This window comes from Hyla sarda, chromosome 5 (assembly GCF_029499605.1).
Source record: "Hyla sarda isolate aHylSar1 chromosome 5, aHylSar1.hap1, whole genome shotgun sequence".
NCBI classification, from domain to species: domain Eukaryota; kingdom Metazoa; phylum Chordata; class Amphibia; order Anura; family Hylidae; genus Hyla; species Hyla sarda.
The window spans coordinates 225,144,336-225,163,669 of NC_079193.1; the positions used below are offsets into that span (position 1 = coordinate 225,144,336).

Below are 19,334 nucleotides of genomic sequence, written 5' to 3' on the forward strand. Positions count from 1 at the left end.
CTGGGTTTGATGGGGAGTAACTTGTAGGCATCTGTAATGTTGGCTTTAGATAAGAAGGAACCTTTCCCTAAAGGAATGATGACCTCTATGGCCTTGTCTATCATCCAATGGTATCAATGAATTAATACTGGGGATGGGACAAGAATGAGGTGCAGAGAGGTCATAAATTAAAGGGGTTATCCAGCATAAGGTGATTTTAGTACGTACCTGGCAGACAGTAATAGACATGCTTAGGAAGGATCTGCGCTTATCTTGAGCTAAATGGCTATGCTGTGAAATAACCACAGCACTGTGGCTAGCTTTTTGTGAACTTTTATTTCCTGTTTTCAATTTTCTTGTTTGCCTACAAATCCCATTATTCCATTTTCCTCCTTCCCACACATCAGCCGCCCAACCCATTGAAACATAAAGGAGCTGCAGACCTGTGGTTTTCAATCAGGGTGCCTAAAGCTGTTGCATTACTTGCAGATTGCTCTCTCCACCCATTGAAGCAGACAGGCTCCCTGTCATCAGCTGAGTCAGGTCTCGACTGCATTGCAAGCTGGGAAAAATCCGAGACAGCAGTCATTTTGTATGCTGGTTAAAATACATTTTGGGGTGAAAATCACATAAGAATTGTGAGAAAACCGTCACACACAGGTAAAGACACTATATTATGAACTACACTAACTTTACAGCCCCTGTAGCATAGTCAAATAAAAAAAAAAACTGGAATACCCCTTTAACCTTTTTTTTCCACACACCACTCCCACTGGATTCCCTCTCCAGATATAAAATGGCAGGAAAGACAAATGAGAAATGAGAAACCCCTTCATTAGGTGAAATTGAAATTGTTGCAGATCTGTGATCTGCCTAGGTACCTGATGGGGTACCTGATGGGGTGGCCTAGTTTATCCAGGGATGGTGCTGCCTTAGGGACAACAGCAGCAGAAGGAGAATATGTATGTCTCGGTTGCGCCCCCTCATGGGTTAACCTCATTACACCATCAGTGATCTGGGTCATGGCGTGGCATTGACTACAAGCAGGTGCTCTGAGACCGGTAAAATGACGGCAGAAGTTTTCTGTGTCTACGTTGGCCCAGCTGGTGACTTGGTCATACTTCGCTTTATACGACCTATGGTATTCATAGAAGGCATAGCCTCCTTACTTGTAGCCGAGATCCACCACCTTGTACATGTAGAGATCTAACTCCTGCCTCATGATTGAACTGGTGGAACAGATAATGTCCCAAAATAGACTAAAGACCAGCACGAACTCCGGCAGGGTGAGTTTGCAATTCAACCCGGAAACCTTGCCACATGTTATGGTATTGTTGTCTGGGGCTTCGTGTGAGGCAACCAGCAAGGATGACAGGTTAACCAGCTTGCCTTCAAGTATCTCTTTTTTTTTTTTCTTGTATAACTGTTTATTTAAAGAATTTTGTATTTTAATACAGAAGAAAAATACGACATGTGTACAATGAGCATGAGTACATTGCAATACATAAAGCAAAATTTGCAACTTTACATATATAAAGGAGAAACACTGTAGAGATGAAGTAGGAGGAGAGAAAGGGAAAGAAAGTAAAAATTAAAAAAGAAATAATGATGAAATAAATTAAAAGAAATAAAAGAAAGAGTATGTTACTAGGAACAAAGTGTGATGGAGAAACATTCAAAAAACTGCCCAACCCACCTGACATGCTCGTCCGAGAGGTGGCCTGTGAAACTGGAGTAGATGTATTTCTATTCTCAACTGTCTCCAGCCTGGACTAAATTCTTGAGATGGATGACGTGATAATATTTAACATAATATACAACTGTGATAAGGATGTATGAATAATGTCCTGAGATGCTGTCTCCTGGCTGGGACTTGCCACGTCCGCAGACAGGAGACAGAAAAGTTCAGCTTTCCTAGCGGCAGCGGGGTATGGAATGTGTCATCTGTGTAACTCAGCTTGGGAATGGTCCACGCTCTAAAAGATGGTAGTATGCTGTCATGCTCAGATTGTTGATCCATGTGGTCTCCTCTATGTCTGAGAGACATGCTAACTGAAGACAAACCAGAGAAAGAAAATGTGCCAATCATGATTGTAGACTGAGTCCAGGAAAATGCTAAATACTGTTGTCACCCGTGAACAACTAAAGCTACCCATCTAAGTCTTAGAGCCGATGTGGGGCATGCTGTGAGCCAGAAAGCTGTGAATATGACTGTCACGAAGAGAAACGAGCGGGTGGTAGGGTTATCTATAAAATCACTATTTGTCTACACTAGACCGAAAATAATGATAAAAAATCCCTCTTACACCACCCAATTTAACAGGAATCTATCAATTCAATTTGGATATGCTACAATACCCAAATATAATCTACTATCCCCAGTAGTATATAAAAACAAGAAAAAGATTGATCCAAATCTATAATGTAGCCAAACAGGTAAGTAAATTTAAGACTATAACTTAGCTCTCTTCAAGGACAATGTGCGTCCGTTTTACCAGGCAAAAGGCGTGACTTAATGATTTATTATGAAAGAAAAATATTCACAGTACATATAAAAACCGATATTAACAAAACAAAGTTTCACCACACAGAAAATAAAAATAAATGGGAAAAAACTAAAATCCATACTTTCAAAAATTACAGAGTTCTATTCCGTGGGGCCTGGTAGGAAATGGTGTCTGGCATCTAAAATAAGATCTTGTCCCCATGCAAGCGCACCCTAGCCCCCTCCCAGGTCTGTAGTTTTATACCCTGCTATGGACAGGAGACACCTCTATGTTCAGGCCCTGGGCGGGACAAGGAGGAGAGATAGATGTTGCCCACTTCCTTATGATACCTTTATGCCCAAAGAATAGGGAATGTCCTCTATCTTCTATCATGGGCCAGGCACCCACATCATTTTCTTACATTTGGGTTCTCCATCAAATCCTCTTTCTATGGGTACCTGACATGACCCCCTTATTGTGTATGATTTACCCAGTGCATACATTTCGGACAGGGATCAATACACAAGGGTCATGTGAGGACTCATTTTAAAGGTAGTACGATGGAGAATCCACCCGTATAAGATAGAGGCTGCGGACATATTTTCCTGTCCCCCATATTAATATTGGAAGACATTGCATTTTCACAGGTGCCATACCTCTCTCTCTCTCTATTGACACCAGGTCTTGGAGTCTGTTCACCTAGTAAAGGTGTCATATTTACCATCCAGGCAAACAGTGCCCATTAATTGGCACAGTTATGTTAATTTCCCTCAACTGGCCACTGGATGCAATGGCTTAGACTGTCATCTCCTGGTAGTTTGATCAAACAGGATGGATTCTTTGGAATGTTAAACTACCACAGATAAGGGTAATGTAAATAAAGTTGTGCATACCGAGGGACATTTATGCAGGACATATATCACCAGTAAAGAATGACAAACAATCACAATGCAATATGGATACATATTTTAGCCATTGTTTATGAAAATGACATCTAGTGTGACCATCATGCATGTAGTTATACAGTGGGGATCAAAAGTTTGGGCACCTCAGGTAAAAATTTGTATTAATGTGCATAAAGAAGCCAAGGAAAGATGGAAAAATATCCAAATGGCATCAAAGTACAGATTAGACATTCTTATAATATGTCAACAAAAGTTAGATTTTATTTCCATCATTTACACTTTCAAAATAACAGAAAACAAAAAAATGGCGTCTACAAAAGTTTGGGCACCCTGCAGAATTTATAGCATGCACTGCCACCTTTGCAAAGCTGAGACCTGCCTGTGTCATGGATTGTTCTCAATCATCATCAGGGAAGACCAGGTGATGTCAATCTGAAAGGTTTTAAATGCCCAGACTCATCTGACCTTGCCCTAACAATCAGCACCATGGGTTCTTCTAAGCAGTCGTCTAGAAATCTGAAACTGAAAATAGTTGACGCTCACAAAGCTGGAGAAGGCTATAAGAAGACAGCAAAACGTTTTCAGACGTCAATATCCTCTGTTCAGAATGTAATTAAGAAATGGCAGTCATCAGGAACAGTGGAAGTTAAAGCACGATCTGGAAGACCAAGAAAAATATCAGACAGAACAGCTTGCAGGATTGTGAGAAAAACTATTCAAAACCCACGTTTGACTGCACAATCCCTCCAGAAAGATCTGGCAGACACTGGGGTTGTGGTACACTATTCCACTATAAAGAGATACTTGTACAAATATGGTCTTCATGGAAGAGTCATCAGAAGAAAACCTCTTCTACGTCCTCACCAAAAAAATCAGCGTTTGAACTTTGTAAATGAACATATAGATAAGCCTGATACATTTTGGAAACAAGTTCTGTCAACCGATGAGGTTAAAATTGAACTTTTTGGCCGGAATGAGCAAAGGTACGTTTGGAGAAGAAGGGGAACAGAATTTAATGAAAAGAACCTCTGTCCAACTGTTAAGCATGGGGGTGGATAAATCATGCTTTGGGGTTGTATTGCAGCCAGTGGCATGGATAGAAGGAAAAATTGATTCAATAAAATTTCTGCAAATTTTGGATGCTAACTTGATGCCATTTGTGAAAAAGCTGAAGTTAAAGAAAGAATGGCTTCTACAAATGGACAATGATCCTAAACACACCTCGAAATCCACGGGGGATTACATCAAGAGGCGTAAACTGAAAGTTTTACCATGGCCTTCACAATCTCCTGACCTCAACATAATTGAAAATCTATGGATAGACCTTAAAAGAGCAGTACGTGACAGACAGCCCAGAAATTTCAAAGAACTGGAAGACTTTTGTAAGGAAGAATGGGCAAAGATACCTCAAACAAGAATTGAAAGACTCTTGGCTAGCTACAAAAAGCGTTTACAAGCTGTGATATTTGCCACAGGGGGCATTAACTCTGCAGGGTGCCCAAACTTTTGCAGACACCAATTTTTTTTGTTTTCTGTTATTTTGAAAGTGTAAATGTGGAAATAAAATCTAACTTTTGTTGACATATTTTAAGAATGTCTAATCTGTAATTTGATGCCTTTTGGAGCCTTTCATCTTTCCTTGGCTTCTTCATGCACATTAATACAAATTTTTACCTGGGGTGCCCAAACTTTTGATCCCCACTGTATATTAGCTATCTACGTAACCAATGCGCCTGCAGTCGTGACAGGTTTAAATGTAACCAAAATGCCTGTAGTCATAACAGGTTTAAGCGTAACCAATGTGCCTATAGTCGTGAGAGTTTTAAGCGTGACCAATGCGCATGTAGTCGTGACAGGTTTAGTGTAACCAACGTGCCTGTAGTCATGACAGGTTTAAGCATAACCAATGTGCCTTTAGTCATGACAGGTCTAAATGTAACCAAAGTGCCTGTAGTTGTGACAGGTCTAAACGTAACCAACATGCCTGTAGTCATGACAGGTCTAAACGTAACCAACATGCCTGTAGTCGTGACAGGTCTAAACGTAACCAACGTGCCTGTAGTCGTGAGAAATCTAACATGAACAACGTGCCTGTAATCGTGACCGGTATGAATGTAACCCATGCCTGTAGTTGTGAGGAGTTTAACGTAACCCCCATGGCTGTAATCATGAAAAAGTATGCATAACCGATGTGTATATAATGATAATAGCAGCCAGTTTGAGAGAGGTAGTAGCAGACCACTTGCCGAATATGTATGCCCTGGTTATTGGGAACTTTGGTTTGGTGGTAGAACAATGGTTTGAAGGTTATAACCTGAAAAATAGCGACATATGTATGCCTGTATGACTGAAATGTGCCCGTAAAACCAATATTACCGTATGTACCCAGAGCAGTAGATGAAGTCAAAGACACTTTGCGACAGAAATAGTAACGAATAAGGGTTTTATATGGAAAGCACCTAAAAAATTGATACAATAATATAACCACATGCTACATCACAAAGGGAACATAAAATATGCAAGATTCATGCACCCTAAAACCTCAACCTACCAGGAAAAAGACAGAGGATATAAGACACCGACCATGCACCTGTGGGTATAAGACATAATAATAAAACATTGACCAAGCCATGTCTATATACACATGTGTATATACATATGTATCTACGCGTATACATGCACTGTGTACATACATATGTATTATCCCCCCATATACATTCCTATATACCCGTATACCCATATGTAAATACAACACTTTTTTTTTTTTACCTTATACTAATGAACTATGAACAACCGGTCTCGTATAAACAAGGGAAGGTAGACGTGCCCCTGAAACAAACTGAACAACAGCGTAAAGCATTTAAGAAACGTGACCTTAAGACACACATAACTCAGGTTTATGAGATGTAACTAGTGCCAACCGAACCTGCAAAGTCCTGTATGCGTGTGCCAGATAAAAAAAAGGTACACTGATGGGACGGTGACTACTATATGAGCCTAAATACAGGCTTGTAATACCTGATATAGTGAACATGTAGACGCATAATAAATATATGTGACACAGAACATTTAAGTGCATGTGAGTATTGAGTGTGTACATTACATAAACTGCCAGCAGCTGAGACACCAGTCGGACCCCCGGCCCATACTCAGGCACCTCTGCGGGGAAGCAGCATAATGCTGGCGCAGAGATGGGAGTCAGCAGCTGCCGCACCGAGCCCCGGTGTACACTGCGCATAAGCAGCTGCGGAGTATGCGCCTGTATCGTGCTTGTCCTTACTGCCCAGACTCCCCTTTCCCCCAAAAAATTCACCATCTTACTTGAATCAGAAGAAGCGCTGGGCTGCAGATGCACTTGGAGCGCTAGGAGCACGAGATTCCGGCCAGCAGAATGCACGCTAGTCACACAGTGGTGAAGTAGCAGAAACAACTGAAGAACGTCAGCTACGGTTGGTCCTGATGCTGTATATATGTGGTAGGAACTGCCCCTCCCACAATTACGGCTAACCATTAGCCTACCACGTACATATATATATAAATACTGTATGTATAAATAATTGAAATACTGCCAGTTTGTATTTGTTTTGACAGCAGAGAGAGGAAAAGAAGCTTTACAGGATCTAAGCAATGCGATTTATCATGTCATCATCTACAACTCTCATTCTCTCACTCCTATCAGAAAAAAACTTCTCCTGTGCAACACCCCTTGGAATGTACTTCCCAAAACCATCATGGTGGTCAAGTAACAAGTATATGAGTATGAAGTATATATGGGTCTCCTCCAGACTCTCTGCCAACAGATGATATCAGGGGAGAGACAGGTCAAGTATGTTGGATTTAAACAGGCTAACCCCTTTATTCTCCTAGAGATTAGCCACTGCCACAGTGGCTTACCCCTTCTCTCAAAACATGATTGTTCAATTGTGCCAAACATTCATGTGTATTGGAAGATTGATAGATATATATGTAAGCCAAAGAAACATTTAGCTGATAGTTATTGAAAGTTTATGGCCATATTTAGGCTTGTTCCTAAAATTTTATGCATGTCTTGAAAACAAATTTCTTCAAGGAGACCTATGTCACATAATCACAGTTCAGAAACATAGACTTTTCTTTATTCCTAGTTTCCCTTATCTTGTGCCCCAATCCCTTTTCCCACCACCACCCTCCCTTGCCATGTCTATATTCAACACCACTTTTCTGTGCTAACATTCACAACGAGCAGGAGCTTTTGCAAACAAAAGCGCAGAGGCAAACATTGTGAAATACAAGTATTAACAATAACAGTCATAAATGCTATAGATCCTCTGTAAGTCCAGTGACTCTTTATTGGATGTTTTCTCTAATAGTAGACATTCTCTTCTCCATCCACCCAAACAACCACCATGACAGATTTTCTCAAGACTGCAGAATTTCCTGGTAAGACATCCTTGGCCACTCACTTCTGCAGCCTAAATAAATACAATCCCCAGACCTGACCCCCTCATTGCTTTAAGGTAGACTGTGTAAGGTCACACATCAACTGGTAACCGCCAGTTCAGAAAGATCTATGAAAAATAACGGAGGAATGGCACATTTTAGATGATGCAGAATGTGTATTACCCAAGAAATACAGGTAACTGCCAAAACAGACATATCAGGAGAAATGACAGGTTCTCTTTAGCTCAAGGGTCTCAAAGGAGTTAATTATGACATACTAATCCCTAGGATGACAGATCAGCCTCTATAAGACCTAAGGTGTCTATAACCTAAAGAAACCTTAAGAATTTGCTGTACTAAGATAATCTGTGATTCACTTAATGACTTGAGAATTTAGTGTAAGATGTTGTAATTTAGTAATTTAATTACATGTAACTAAGAAGAAACTTTCTAACCAATCTTATCCTCTTCAATATTCTTTGTGGTTTATTTGCCGGGATGAATCCTAATCGCACTATCCCACACAAAACCAATCTCTCTCTAAACCCCCGATGAAAACTGAAGCTGTTATTTTACTCCCACTTTAATATAAGAGAGGTTTACAAGACCTTACAGACCTAATTCCCAACCTTAGCTTTGTGAGAAAAGAACTTGACTCTTGAACTTTATACTGACTTGTACTAACTTAATTTTTTTTATTTTAACATATCTCATTTTTCATTTCATCAATGTAATATTGTTTAATACAAATCATTAAAAAAATAACTAATACATCTTGTCTGTTCATTTGGAACCAACACCACCAGATATCCATGTGCCACAAAGCACAATATCATGGTGAAAGCTAAATTATACAAATAACATAAAAGCATCAAGCAGAAAGAAAATGTAACTAGACGCACCAAGAGGGTATTTAGGGGCTTTCCACCTACACATGGACCAGTTGTAATCAAATTCATTCTATACCTCTAATTCCACTCATATTACAAGAATAATGACTACTTTATCTTCACTTCTAATAGATGGGACATCACTTTAAAATTCTGCTTTAGGGCTAAACTGTTGTTTATTTAACCTTTCACCTCTAGATTCTCAGCTGCATGTTTCCCCTGTCTAGCACTAGAATGTCTATGATCTTAAAAGATAAAAAGATAAGGAAGAAAGCGGGCTGATACATATATATGCACTGAAATGAATACATTTGCAGAAAAAAAGGACAACAATTGTAAAAATTCACACTAGAGTCATCAATCCATGTGAAATTTAAAACATGTTGATTTATGTTACAAGTATGCCATGGATTTGCTGCAGATTTTCCCCAATGACTTCAATGGGAAATTCAAATTTGTTTGTGGAAACACCAGGAAAAGTGGAGCAGTTGCCCATAGCAAGCTATCAGCTAATATTTTAGAAGCCTTTCTAAAAATAAAAGAAGCAATCTGATTGGTTGCTATGGGCAACTGCTCCACTTTTGCTCTGGACAGGTTATGATAAATCTCCCCCATACCCATAATCTTTTTTCCCATTTGTAATTCACACCAAAATTATTATCCACAAAGCCATACCAAAATCTGCACAATCTGCAGCGGATTTGTCATTGAAGATTTTGGTGCAGTAAAACTGTAAATTTATTTAATGGGAAATCTGCAATTAATTCATCACATATGGCAAAACCCTTAGGCTAAGTTCACAAGGTGTAAAATTTGCACAATGCCTGTCCGGAAAAGACAGGCAGATATTCCACAAATAGCAGGCGCCGACTTGAACATGCCAGCGCTAGGAACGCTTGGAATGTGCTGTCTCCATAGACAGCAATGTATTTATAAATGGATTCTGCCAAAAGGATGATCATGTCTATTCTTTCAGCAAGCACCCAAATCAAAATTTCTGTGGTGGAGACATCTTCTTTGAAAATTCTGCTGTGTGCACGGTAAAGCAGAATTCCACATAAAACAATGGGATTTCCGAGCATAATTTTTTCGCCAGATACCATAATATAAATGGTATATTTTTTTGCTGTTCTGGTTACCGTAGAAACGCCCTGTTCTTTGGATGGTCAGCTGATCTCATAGTAACATAGTTCATAAGGTTGAAAAAAGACCAGAGTCTGCCAAGTTCAACCTATGTCCCTAATCAGTCCTTACTGAGTTGATCCAGATGAAGGCAAAAAACCCTCAAACTAGAGGTAAAAGTTCCTTCCCCACTCCAAATATGGCATCAGAATAAATCTCTGGATCAACCTTCTGTCCCTATAAATCTAGTATACATAACCAGTAATGTTATTATTCTCCAAAAATGCATCCACACCCCTTTTGAACTCTTTTACCGAGGTTACCAACTTAGCTGAAAGACTTCAGCAGTGTGAGTCTTCTCCCAGTCACCTTTAGTTCAGACCATGACTCAGAGACTGCTGATCAGGATCAGGAGCAGTTAATTCAGAGTTTGCTAGCTAGAATCCAGGAGTTAGTCTGCCTATACCCAGGTGTCATCTGGTTCTTTCCCAATTCCTGTAGAACCGCAAATTTAGTCTCCTGGATTATTTTTCGGGTAACCGAAAGTTATACTTTCATCTAAGACCTTACTCTTCTGACACTGAGGCCCAGAGAGTGGGAATTATTTTGTCTCTTCTGCAAGGGAGTCCCCAGAAATGGGTATTTTCCCTTGGTCCCAATGCCCCTAAATTGACCTCCATGGATTCACTGTTTGCGGGATTGGAGCTCTTGTACACAGAGCAAGACCATGCTGAATCACAGCTGCGTACATTGAAGCAGGGTCACAGACCTGTTGAGGAATATTGAGCAGACTTTAGAAAGTGGTGCGTCGCTTTTCGGTAGAACACCCCAGTTTTAGTTTGTCAGTTTAGATTGAGATTAACTGACACATTAAAAGACATGCTGGGGATTTACCCCTCTCCTGACACCCTTGGCCAAGCCATGACGTTAGCTGTCGTCTACGTGAGCGCAAACAAAAGTGTTCATCTTCCTTCAATTTTCCTCTTTTGCTTGACTCTTTAACTGTCTATAATAACCAACCTGTGCCTGAGGTGGAGCCCATGCAAATATTGTCAATCCGTACTCCGGAGTAGCGCAGAAGATTTTGTCAACTAAACGGCCTGTGCTTTTACTGTGGGTAGAATACACACTTCATCTCCTCCTGTGTCAAGCATCCGTGCCCAAGTGGTAATCGAAGAGGCCACTTGGGCACACAGGTATGTCATGCCTCTCAGAGAACTACACCTGGCAAAGTTCTTCTGGGGGGCATTGTTCCATCTTATATACAACCTGATTTAACATCTAAAAGTTTTGCAGCAAGCTCTGGCTGAGTCCGCATGTTGTGGCACCATGGGCAATAGGATTGTCGAGAGCACTCATTCGGACTTGCAGTCAGAGGGAAGGAGTGAGATTCTGGAAGATGACTGTGAGGACACCAATGAGTGGTGTGATTTGGAGGATGAGGATACAGATGAGGACATTGATGGTCCATGAAGTAAAGACCTTTGTACTCTCCGGTGGTTAAGGTTCCAGTGGCCCCTTTTAAAAGGGGGTTACAGTAAGAACCCAAAGGGTTAATCTGCACTGAGGTCTTGTGTTGTTCTGGTTACTGTGGAAACGCCCTGTGTCCTGTCCTCTGTCTGTATTGTAAGTCACCGTGGTTGTGGACCCGTCGCCTAGGGCGGGTACGCAAGAAGGCAGGGGAAGTGGGAGCGGGTGAGTTCAGGGCTTCACTCTTCTCTGCCCATACGTGACAGTGAACTTCCAAAATTCCATCATGTAAACATGGCCTAAGACATAAGTTATTATGCCACACAATGCAATAAAATGCACTCACTTGTAGGAGTTGTACCATTGTACCAATAGGCACCCTTCTACTCTTCGATTTTCACAATTTCCTCAAATGGTGCATGACCAGGAAGCCAAATATTACAATTCTAGCACATATGTGGTCCTCCCATCCTGAAAACTAATGCTGTACCACTGTAGTCTTTCTCCAATAATGTTTATTAGGTTAAAAAAAAGCCCCTGAAATGCAAGGTCGGTAACAAAAGTGTCAAAAATTTTACATTTAAAGAGCCAGTACTCATAATTAAGTGTCTACACCTGCACCCTGTCTTTAAGTACTTGCTCCTCCCTTGTATCCCTGCCAGATCTTTGTTGCCTTGTGCCCTAGTTAAAGCATACTGTGTTCCTGTGTTCCTGACATCCGTGTTCCTTATCTTTGTTCCATTACCTGACCCTGGTTTAAATGTTTACGCTTCTGCTTTTTTGGACTCTGGCTCCGCTGGCAACTTCATTGGTGCCTCCCATGTCCATTAACACTGTCTTCCAGTGACCCATCTTGTCAAGCATTTCTTCTGTTAATGGACAAAATCTGAACTGTAAGGTGCAATTCCGCATTGAACCCCTTGTCATGCAAGTGGGGGATTTGCATAAGGAAAAAATTTAGTTTTATGTGCTACCACATTGTACTTCATGGCCTTCCTTGGCTTCAACATCATTCTCCACAACTTGACTGGAAATCTGGTGAAATCAGTTGTTGTGGACAATTTTGCCAAGATCACTGTCTCGTGCCTCCTCTTAGGCCTGCTAATAAAAGCTTCAGAACCGACGCTCTTTCCAGATCCTCTGATATCACAGGATTGGACTCCACACTAAGGTATAATCCTCCTGTGATATCTTCTGTGCCTGGTAAACTCAGACGTAAAGTCTTGAATTGGGGACATTCTTCTTTGCCAGTTGGTCACCATAGAAGTCGGAAGATTCCACGACAGAAACCTGCAAGTCCCTTACAGCCTTTGCCTGTTCCAGAAACCTCTTGATCTCATGTAGTGAGTTCCAAAGAAGAGGGGGAAACTAAAGGGGGATACTGTAACATCTGCGCTCTGGCCAGACACGCTGGCTGTGAGTGCTCTCTTGTCCTGTCCCTGGTGCCGGCGAGGTTGGGATTCGCATCGCGGGATGTGCTCGCATGCGAATCCCAACCCGTCACTCACCTCCCTTGTCTTCTTGTCCTTGCAGCCCCGGCGCGCGTGCCCCTGCCTCCTCGGGCGCACAAGCCGGAGCTCTTACATTTAAAGGGCCAGTACTCATTTAATTAAGTGTCTACACCTGCACCCTGTCTTTAAGTACTTGCTCCTCCCTTGTATCCCTGCCAGATCTTTGTTGCCTTGCGCCCTAGTGAAAGCATACTGTGTTCCTGATATCCGTGTTCCGTTACCTGACCCTGCATCTGTGCTACCAGCCCAGATCTTCGCTACCTTGACCTTGTCTTGCCTGTTTCCTTTTGTGCCACGCAACATCCCAGCTACCTGTGTGGAAGAGTCGTGTCAGGGGTAGCGACTTGGGTGCCGCCTGCCGCAGCAAGACCATCCCGCTTTGTGGTGGGCTCTGGTGAAAACCAGCGGCACCTTAGACCCCGCTCCCTGGTACAGCTCACATCATCATCCATGCAGGCCCAGAGGATCCATCACCTGCCGTGACCCTAACAGTTTCATGACTTTGCTTTAAGGATGGGGCTACACAGTGATTCTGGTGAAGTCAAGGGTCATGTATCCAAAAATTGTGTTGCACTGCAGTGATCACAAGATGGAGTTCTTGCAACCTTGGTCTTTAGGTCTCTACGGCTATGTTCACACACTTTTTTCAAAAATTTTCTTTGCAGCTACAAAAATCAGCCAAAAAAGTGTAAATATTTTTATGCAACAGCAGCTAGAAAAAAAAAATCCTTTTCTGCAGCTTTTGTTTTTAAATCTGCCTTTTTTTGCAGGTTTTCGCAAAACTGCCCTTTTTTGGAATGTTTTATGAGCAATTTGAATATCAGACGTGTTTTAACCCAAATAAAGAACATGCTATTTGCCAGCTGAAATTATGACCAAGTTTTACCTTATTGACTTCAATAAAGCACGATATTACAAGAAAATCATATAATTTTATCAGATTTTTTACTGTAAAAACACAGGTGGCCAGTTTTATTGTGTATGAACAATGAGTAAACCTAACATTTTTGTCATCATCTTTTTCAGTTATCCATTAAAAGGTATCAACTACTAAGAACTCTTAACTGTCAATTACTCCAATCCTCTAGCTAACAGAAGATATGTGTTTTATTTTATCAAAAAATACATAAGTATCTCTTCTTTTATCAAAATGAAACTTGAAGAAATCCATGTACTTGCCAAATGACAAACAGTCATACTAAAGTATTGAATAAATGTTCAGTCACAGAATTTTCAGCAACAATACTGTTATGTGTGAATTTATCCTATCAGATATACAGCTATGTACAAGGAAATGTATAGATAAGGTCACATAGAAGCTGCATGTGATGATTTCCAATAATTTAGCAAAGGGAATGTTGTGAAAGTAATTTAAAATAAAGTATTATAATTACTAGATTAAATAATTAAAAAAAATATATACTTAGCAGTCTCCCCTTTCTGTCTTTAGTTCAGTTTTGCACCATGTAAGCCCATTTTTTTTTTTACTCTTTCCTGCCCTATGACTATTAAAATCGCTTCTCGGCCTTTTGGCTAAGATCAAGTGTAGTATCTGTTCTTATCAGTTTAATATCTGCCCTATGACTAGTTACGTCATGGACTGGAATATGGTAACGCGCATTGATATATATTACGTCATATCGTGTTAACTGTCTTTGAAGCACAGAGTGCTAAGGGACAAAGGGCCTTAAAGTCTTCAACACTCTGCAGACCCAATAAATGTAGAGTTATCAACTTCATCTGACATTAAACTGAGCACAAATAATAAGCCACATGGAATTCATGGCACTCGTCTTCATTGCTGAGCAGCTACATGCAAGCCTTACTTCAATACCAAGCATCAGCTGGGATGGGATAAAGCACTAGAGCTGCGTTTTATATCTCCCCTCTCCCTGCTAGTAAACTACAGTGAAGTAAACATGACTGTGTAACTTTACAAGTTCTTTAATTTTCATATTAGTGGCAGTATTTATATGTTATATACAGTGTTACTATATTTTAATACAGATATGTTAAAAGTTTTGATCTGACGGTGTCTAGGTGTTCAGACCCCCATCAATTGCTTGGACATGCAGTGAGAAGTGGTCATCTAAGTGATTCTCTCCACTAATTACTCTACAATGCAGTATCAATAGGTATAATGCCTCTGGGTGAGCAAACACCGAGACAAGCACTGATCTAAAAAGTTGGTGCTTGTTCAATTATTGACTGGGCAGTAAGAAACCACCCCATGTAATAAGGCCTTTAGAAGAAAAAAAAATGTGTCAAGACTTTATGTTTTGTTTAAAAAAAGAGTATGTGCTTTAAAGAGTACCTCTCATGATCTTGTTAAATTTTATAATCCTTCCAGTTCACTGCCCCCATCAAGATAAACCACCCCCTGCCTTTATTTTTATTATTTTAAAATTTTCTACCTTGATACTGCTTTGTATTTTCTTCTCAGTCTCATTCAGATTTACAGACTGGGAGGGGGTGTTACCCAGCAGGCTGTAACATCATCTATAGCCATATAGGAGAGAACTTCCTCCCTCACTCTGCTACACACAGCCCAGAACAGTTCAGTGTGTGAGATGAGCTATGATTGGCTAAGGCTGCACACACCGCTCGGCAGTCCAGACTGCATTTCTTGATTTCGGACTTCTGCCAGGCCAGCAGGAGTCCAAAGTCTGTGCAAATTTTTTATTTGCCATAAGTAGTGCAATAGCAAAAATTAGTTTTAACCCCTTAAGGACTGAGCGTTTTTCCATTTTTGCACTTTCCTTTCAATTTTACACCTACAGACCCATGTGATGGCTTGTTTTTTGCTCCACCAACTTTACTTTGTAATGAAATTTTTTTTTTAAATGCCATTTTGTATCTTTTGGGGGCTTCTGTTTCTACGTAATGCATTTTTTTGTAAAAGTGACACCTTATCTTTATTCTGTAGGTCCATAGCATTAAAATGATACCCTACTTTAATAGGTTTGATTTTGTTTTACTTCTGGAAAAAATCATAATTACATGCATGAACATTAATACGTTTAAAAATGTCCTCTTCTGACCCCTATAACTTTTTTTTATTTTTCCGCATACAGGCATGTATGATCTGAAGTTTTTATCAGTACAATTTTTCTTTAGATTTTTTGACAGGTTTTTTTTATGGTATAAAATCTGACCAAAAATACGCTATTTTTGGACTTTGGTATTATTTTATGTGTACGCCATTGACCGTGCAGTTTAATTAACTATATATTTTTATAGTTCAGACATTTACCCATGCGGTAATACCACATATGTTTATATTTATTTTTATTTACATAGTTTTTTTTTTTTTTTTTAAATGAGAAAAGGGGATGATTCAAACTTTTATTAAGGAAGGTTAAATCCCATTTATAAACTATTTTTTTCCCTTTTTTTTTTCACTGTTATAGCCCCCATAAGGGACTATAACATGAAATACATTGATTGCAGACACTGATCAATGCAATGCCATAGCATACCTTTGATCAGTGTTATCGGCGCTCCACTGCTCCTGCCTGGATCTCAGGCACGGAGCAGTGAATCGGCGATTGGACAATGAGGAGGCAGGTAATGACCCTCCGTGTCCTAACAGCTGATCGAGACACCGCTGTTTCACTGCACGACTGAGCTGCCGGGAAGGCTTTTTTTTTTACTTTAAATGTGGTGATCAACTTTGCCTGAACGGCAATGTCCAGCATTAGCCACGGGTCCTGGCTGCTGATAGCTGCCGGGACCATGCAGGTATGATGCGAGCTCAGCTCTTGAGTTCGCTTCATAACCCTGCCGTGCCGCAGCGCCATTAAAAAACGTCATTCTGGGGCAAGAGGTTGATGACAGTGCCTATTTAAATGTAAATGTACATTTAGTTTCAGCTTAGTTTTAATTTAGGTAAAACTTTAAATTAAATATGAATGATCCCTTTGACAACAAACAGATCCCAGTGAACACCACAAGAAATATCACTATTGTGTTAATAAATTGTTTTAATACAATCTAACTCACTGGATCTACATTATTATATATATATATATATATATATATATATATATATATATATATATATATATATATGTATATACACACACACACACACATATATAATAATTTATATTTTTTATACACCTATACATTGGTTTTAATCAAGCCCAGACTTGTAACCCCACTACATACATTGTTTGCAGGTTGTATGGGATACAAAACCTTTTCACATTAGTACTCATCTGGCAACAATACTATTGTCCCTATTGTCTGGTTGTAGCTACCTACACACGTTTTAGTTTAGTTTCCCACAGAGCCACCACTAGAAAATGTAGTATGCATATACGTGCAGAGTTCTCTGGAGTGGGAGTAGCTCCTCTCTACTCTGATCAATATACAAGATCCCCTTACAATAACTCCCCTAAAACACAGTTTTTACTAATTTCTACTAAAATAACATATATTTTAAGCTAGAACTGCAGAAGGTCAATGAGGGAAACACCCTACCGTATGGACTCGGGGAGGATATATATAGAAACTGCATAGAGAGGGACTCAAACTCAGAGGCAAGCACACAAGAGGTGGCGAATCTGAGACCGAGCTACCTGCCAGCATTTTTTTTTTTAAACTGCATAGAGAGTTCATGTGATAAGGTGTGATAAGGACTTTCTGATGATGTTGTTGTTTCACCAAAACATGTAGATTTGGGCATATGTATGTGTTTTAAGTTGGTGCCACTATAGCACATGGTGGTTTGGAGTACTGCAGACTCCAAATTAGTATTCTTATTATAAAGTTGGAGTTCTACCCTAAAATATAAGTTGACTTCATTGTAGTGTAGTGACACCTAGTTTTTAAAGTGGTACTCCAGCCCTAAGACATCCAAAGGATAGGGGATAAGATGCCTGATCACGGGGGTCCCGCTGCTAGGGTCCCCCCACAATCTTTCATGCAGCACCCCGCTATCATCAGCCTCTGGAGTGAACAGTGCTCCGGGCCTGATGAATCATGATCACGGGACCAGAGTATCATCCCCATGTGAAGTCACGCTCCACCCCCTCAATGCAAGCCTATGGGAGGGGGTGTGACATCTACCATGCCCACTCCCATAGGCTTGCATTGAGGGGGCGGAGCGTGACATCACACGGGGACGAAGCAGTGACATCACGATACACCGGCCCCGTGATTGTGATTCATCAGATCCGGAGCGATGTTTGCACTGGAGGCTGATGATAGCGGGGTGCTGCATGAAAAATTGCGGGGGTCCCCAGCGGCGGGACCCCCACGATAAGGCATCTTATCCCCCTATCCTTTAGAGTACCCATTTAACCATTTTAGTCACAATTAATTTTAGTAGGAATTAATAAAAGTTACATTTTAGGGGAGTTATTGTAATTGGATCTTGTGTCCTGGGCTTTTGGACATTTATGCACACCACTATACCACATATGTTTGTGTTTGTTTTTGTTTACATTATTTTATTTAAAAAATGGGAAAGGAGGGGGGGGGGTGATTGAAACTTTTGTTAGTGATTGGGCTTATTCATATTTGATAACTTTCAATTCATATCTTTCGATTGCATACACTGAACAATGCTATGGTATAGCATAGTATTGATTAATGTTACCGGCACTCCATAACTTAAGGCCGCTGAGGCTGCCTACAATATTGGAGTGCTGATCGGATGGGATGATGGCAGGTAGGGACCCTCGCCCGTCCTCAAAGCTAATCGGGACCCCATATTTTGCTACAGTGGTCCCGATCAGCTCCACTGAGCTATCGGAAATACATTTTCGCCATTAACTTTGATTACAGCAATCTAGAAAGTTAATGCAGGACATAACCCTGATCAGGGATGTTTAGCATTAACCCATAGGGTTAATCGGTTCTGACAGTTTATTTTGTTTCCTTTTGTTGCCGAGTTACACCTAGCTCTCTGGGATGGTCAGCTGACCTCATAAGCTAGGCTTTGCCTACGAAAGAGGTTCTCTCCTGTAGCTAGCATTATAACCTGTTTATTCCTGTTTACCCAGTATCTGTGACTTTTGGCTTGACTTCTCGACTTCTCTCTGGTATTAGCATTTTTGTGCTTAGGAAACTATTGGTATTGACTCGGCCAGTGGACATTGACTTATTGTGTGTGTGTTAGATATAATCTGTCTGTATTGTATTTTATTTTGTTGACAGGTACTTCCTTCACATATTTAGGAAGGGACTGTCACCGTGGTTGTTGATCCACTATTTAGGGTGGATAGTCAAGTAGGCAGGGATAGACGGAGTGGGTGAGATCAGTACTGCACTCCTTCCCTGCCCATATGTGACACCATGGATCTCTGTTGCTAGTAACCAACCAGCTATAAAGCGTGCTTAGCTCCTAAGCATGATTCATAGACCGGGAGCAGGGTTAGAGCAAATCTAGTCTAAAATGATATAGCAACATCACAGGTACTGAATCTAATGAAAGTAAAAACAAACCAATGATTTTGGCAACCCACGATCTTATATGTTTGGGGTAGTCTACTTACTCAAGTGCTTTGGTCACAAAAAATAGGGATCATGCATATTTTATTTTAA

The 19,334-nt window shown here is 40.5% G+C and overlaps 1 long non-coding RNA gene and 1 pseudogene across 1 annotated transcript in view; both read left to right on the top strand.

Annotated features, from left to right (window-relative positions):
• Window positions 1-19,334, top strand: part of LOC130273832 (uncharacterized) — an 84,081-nt gene that overhangs the window by 19,467 nt on the left and 45,280 nt on the right. The window lies entirely within an intron of this gene.
• LOC130275218 (U2 spliceosomal RNA) lies at window positions 14,296-14,504 on the top strand (annotated as a pseudogene).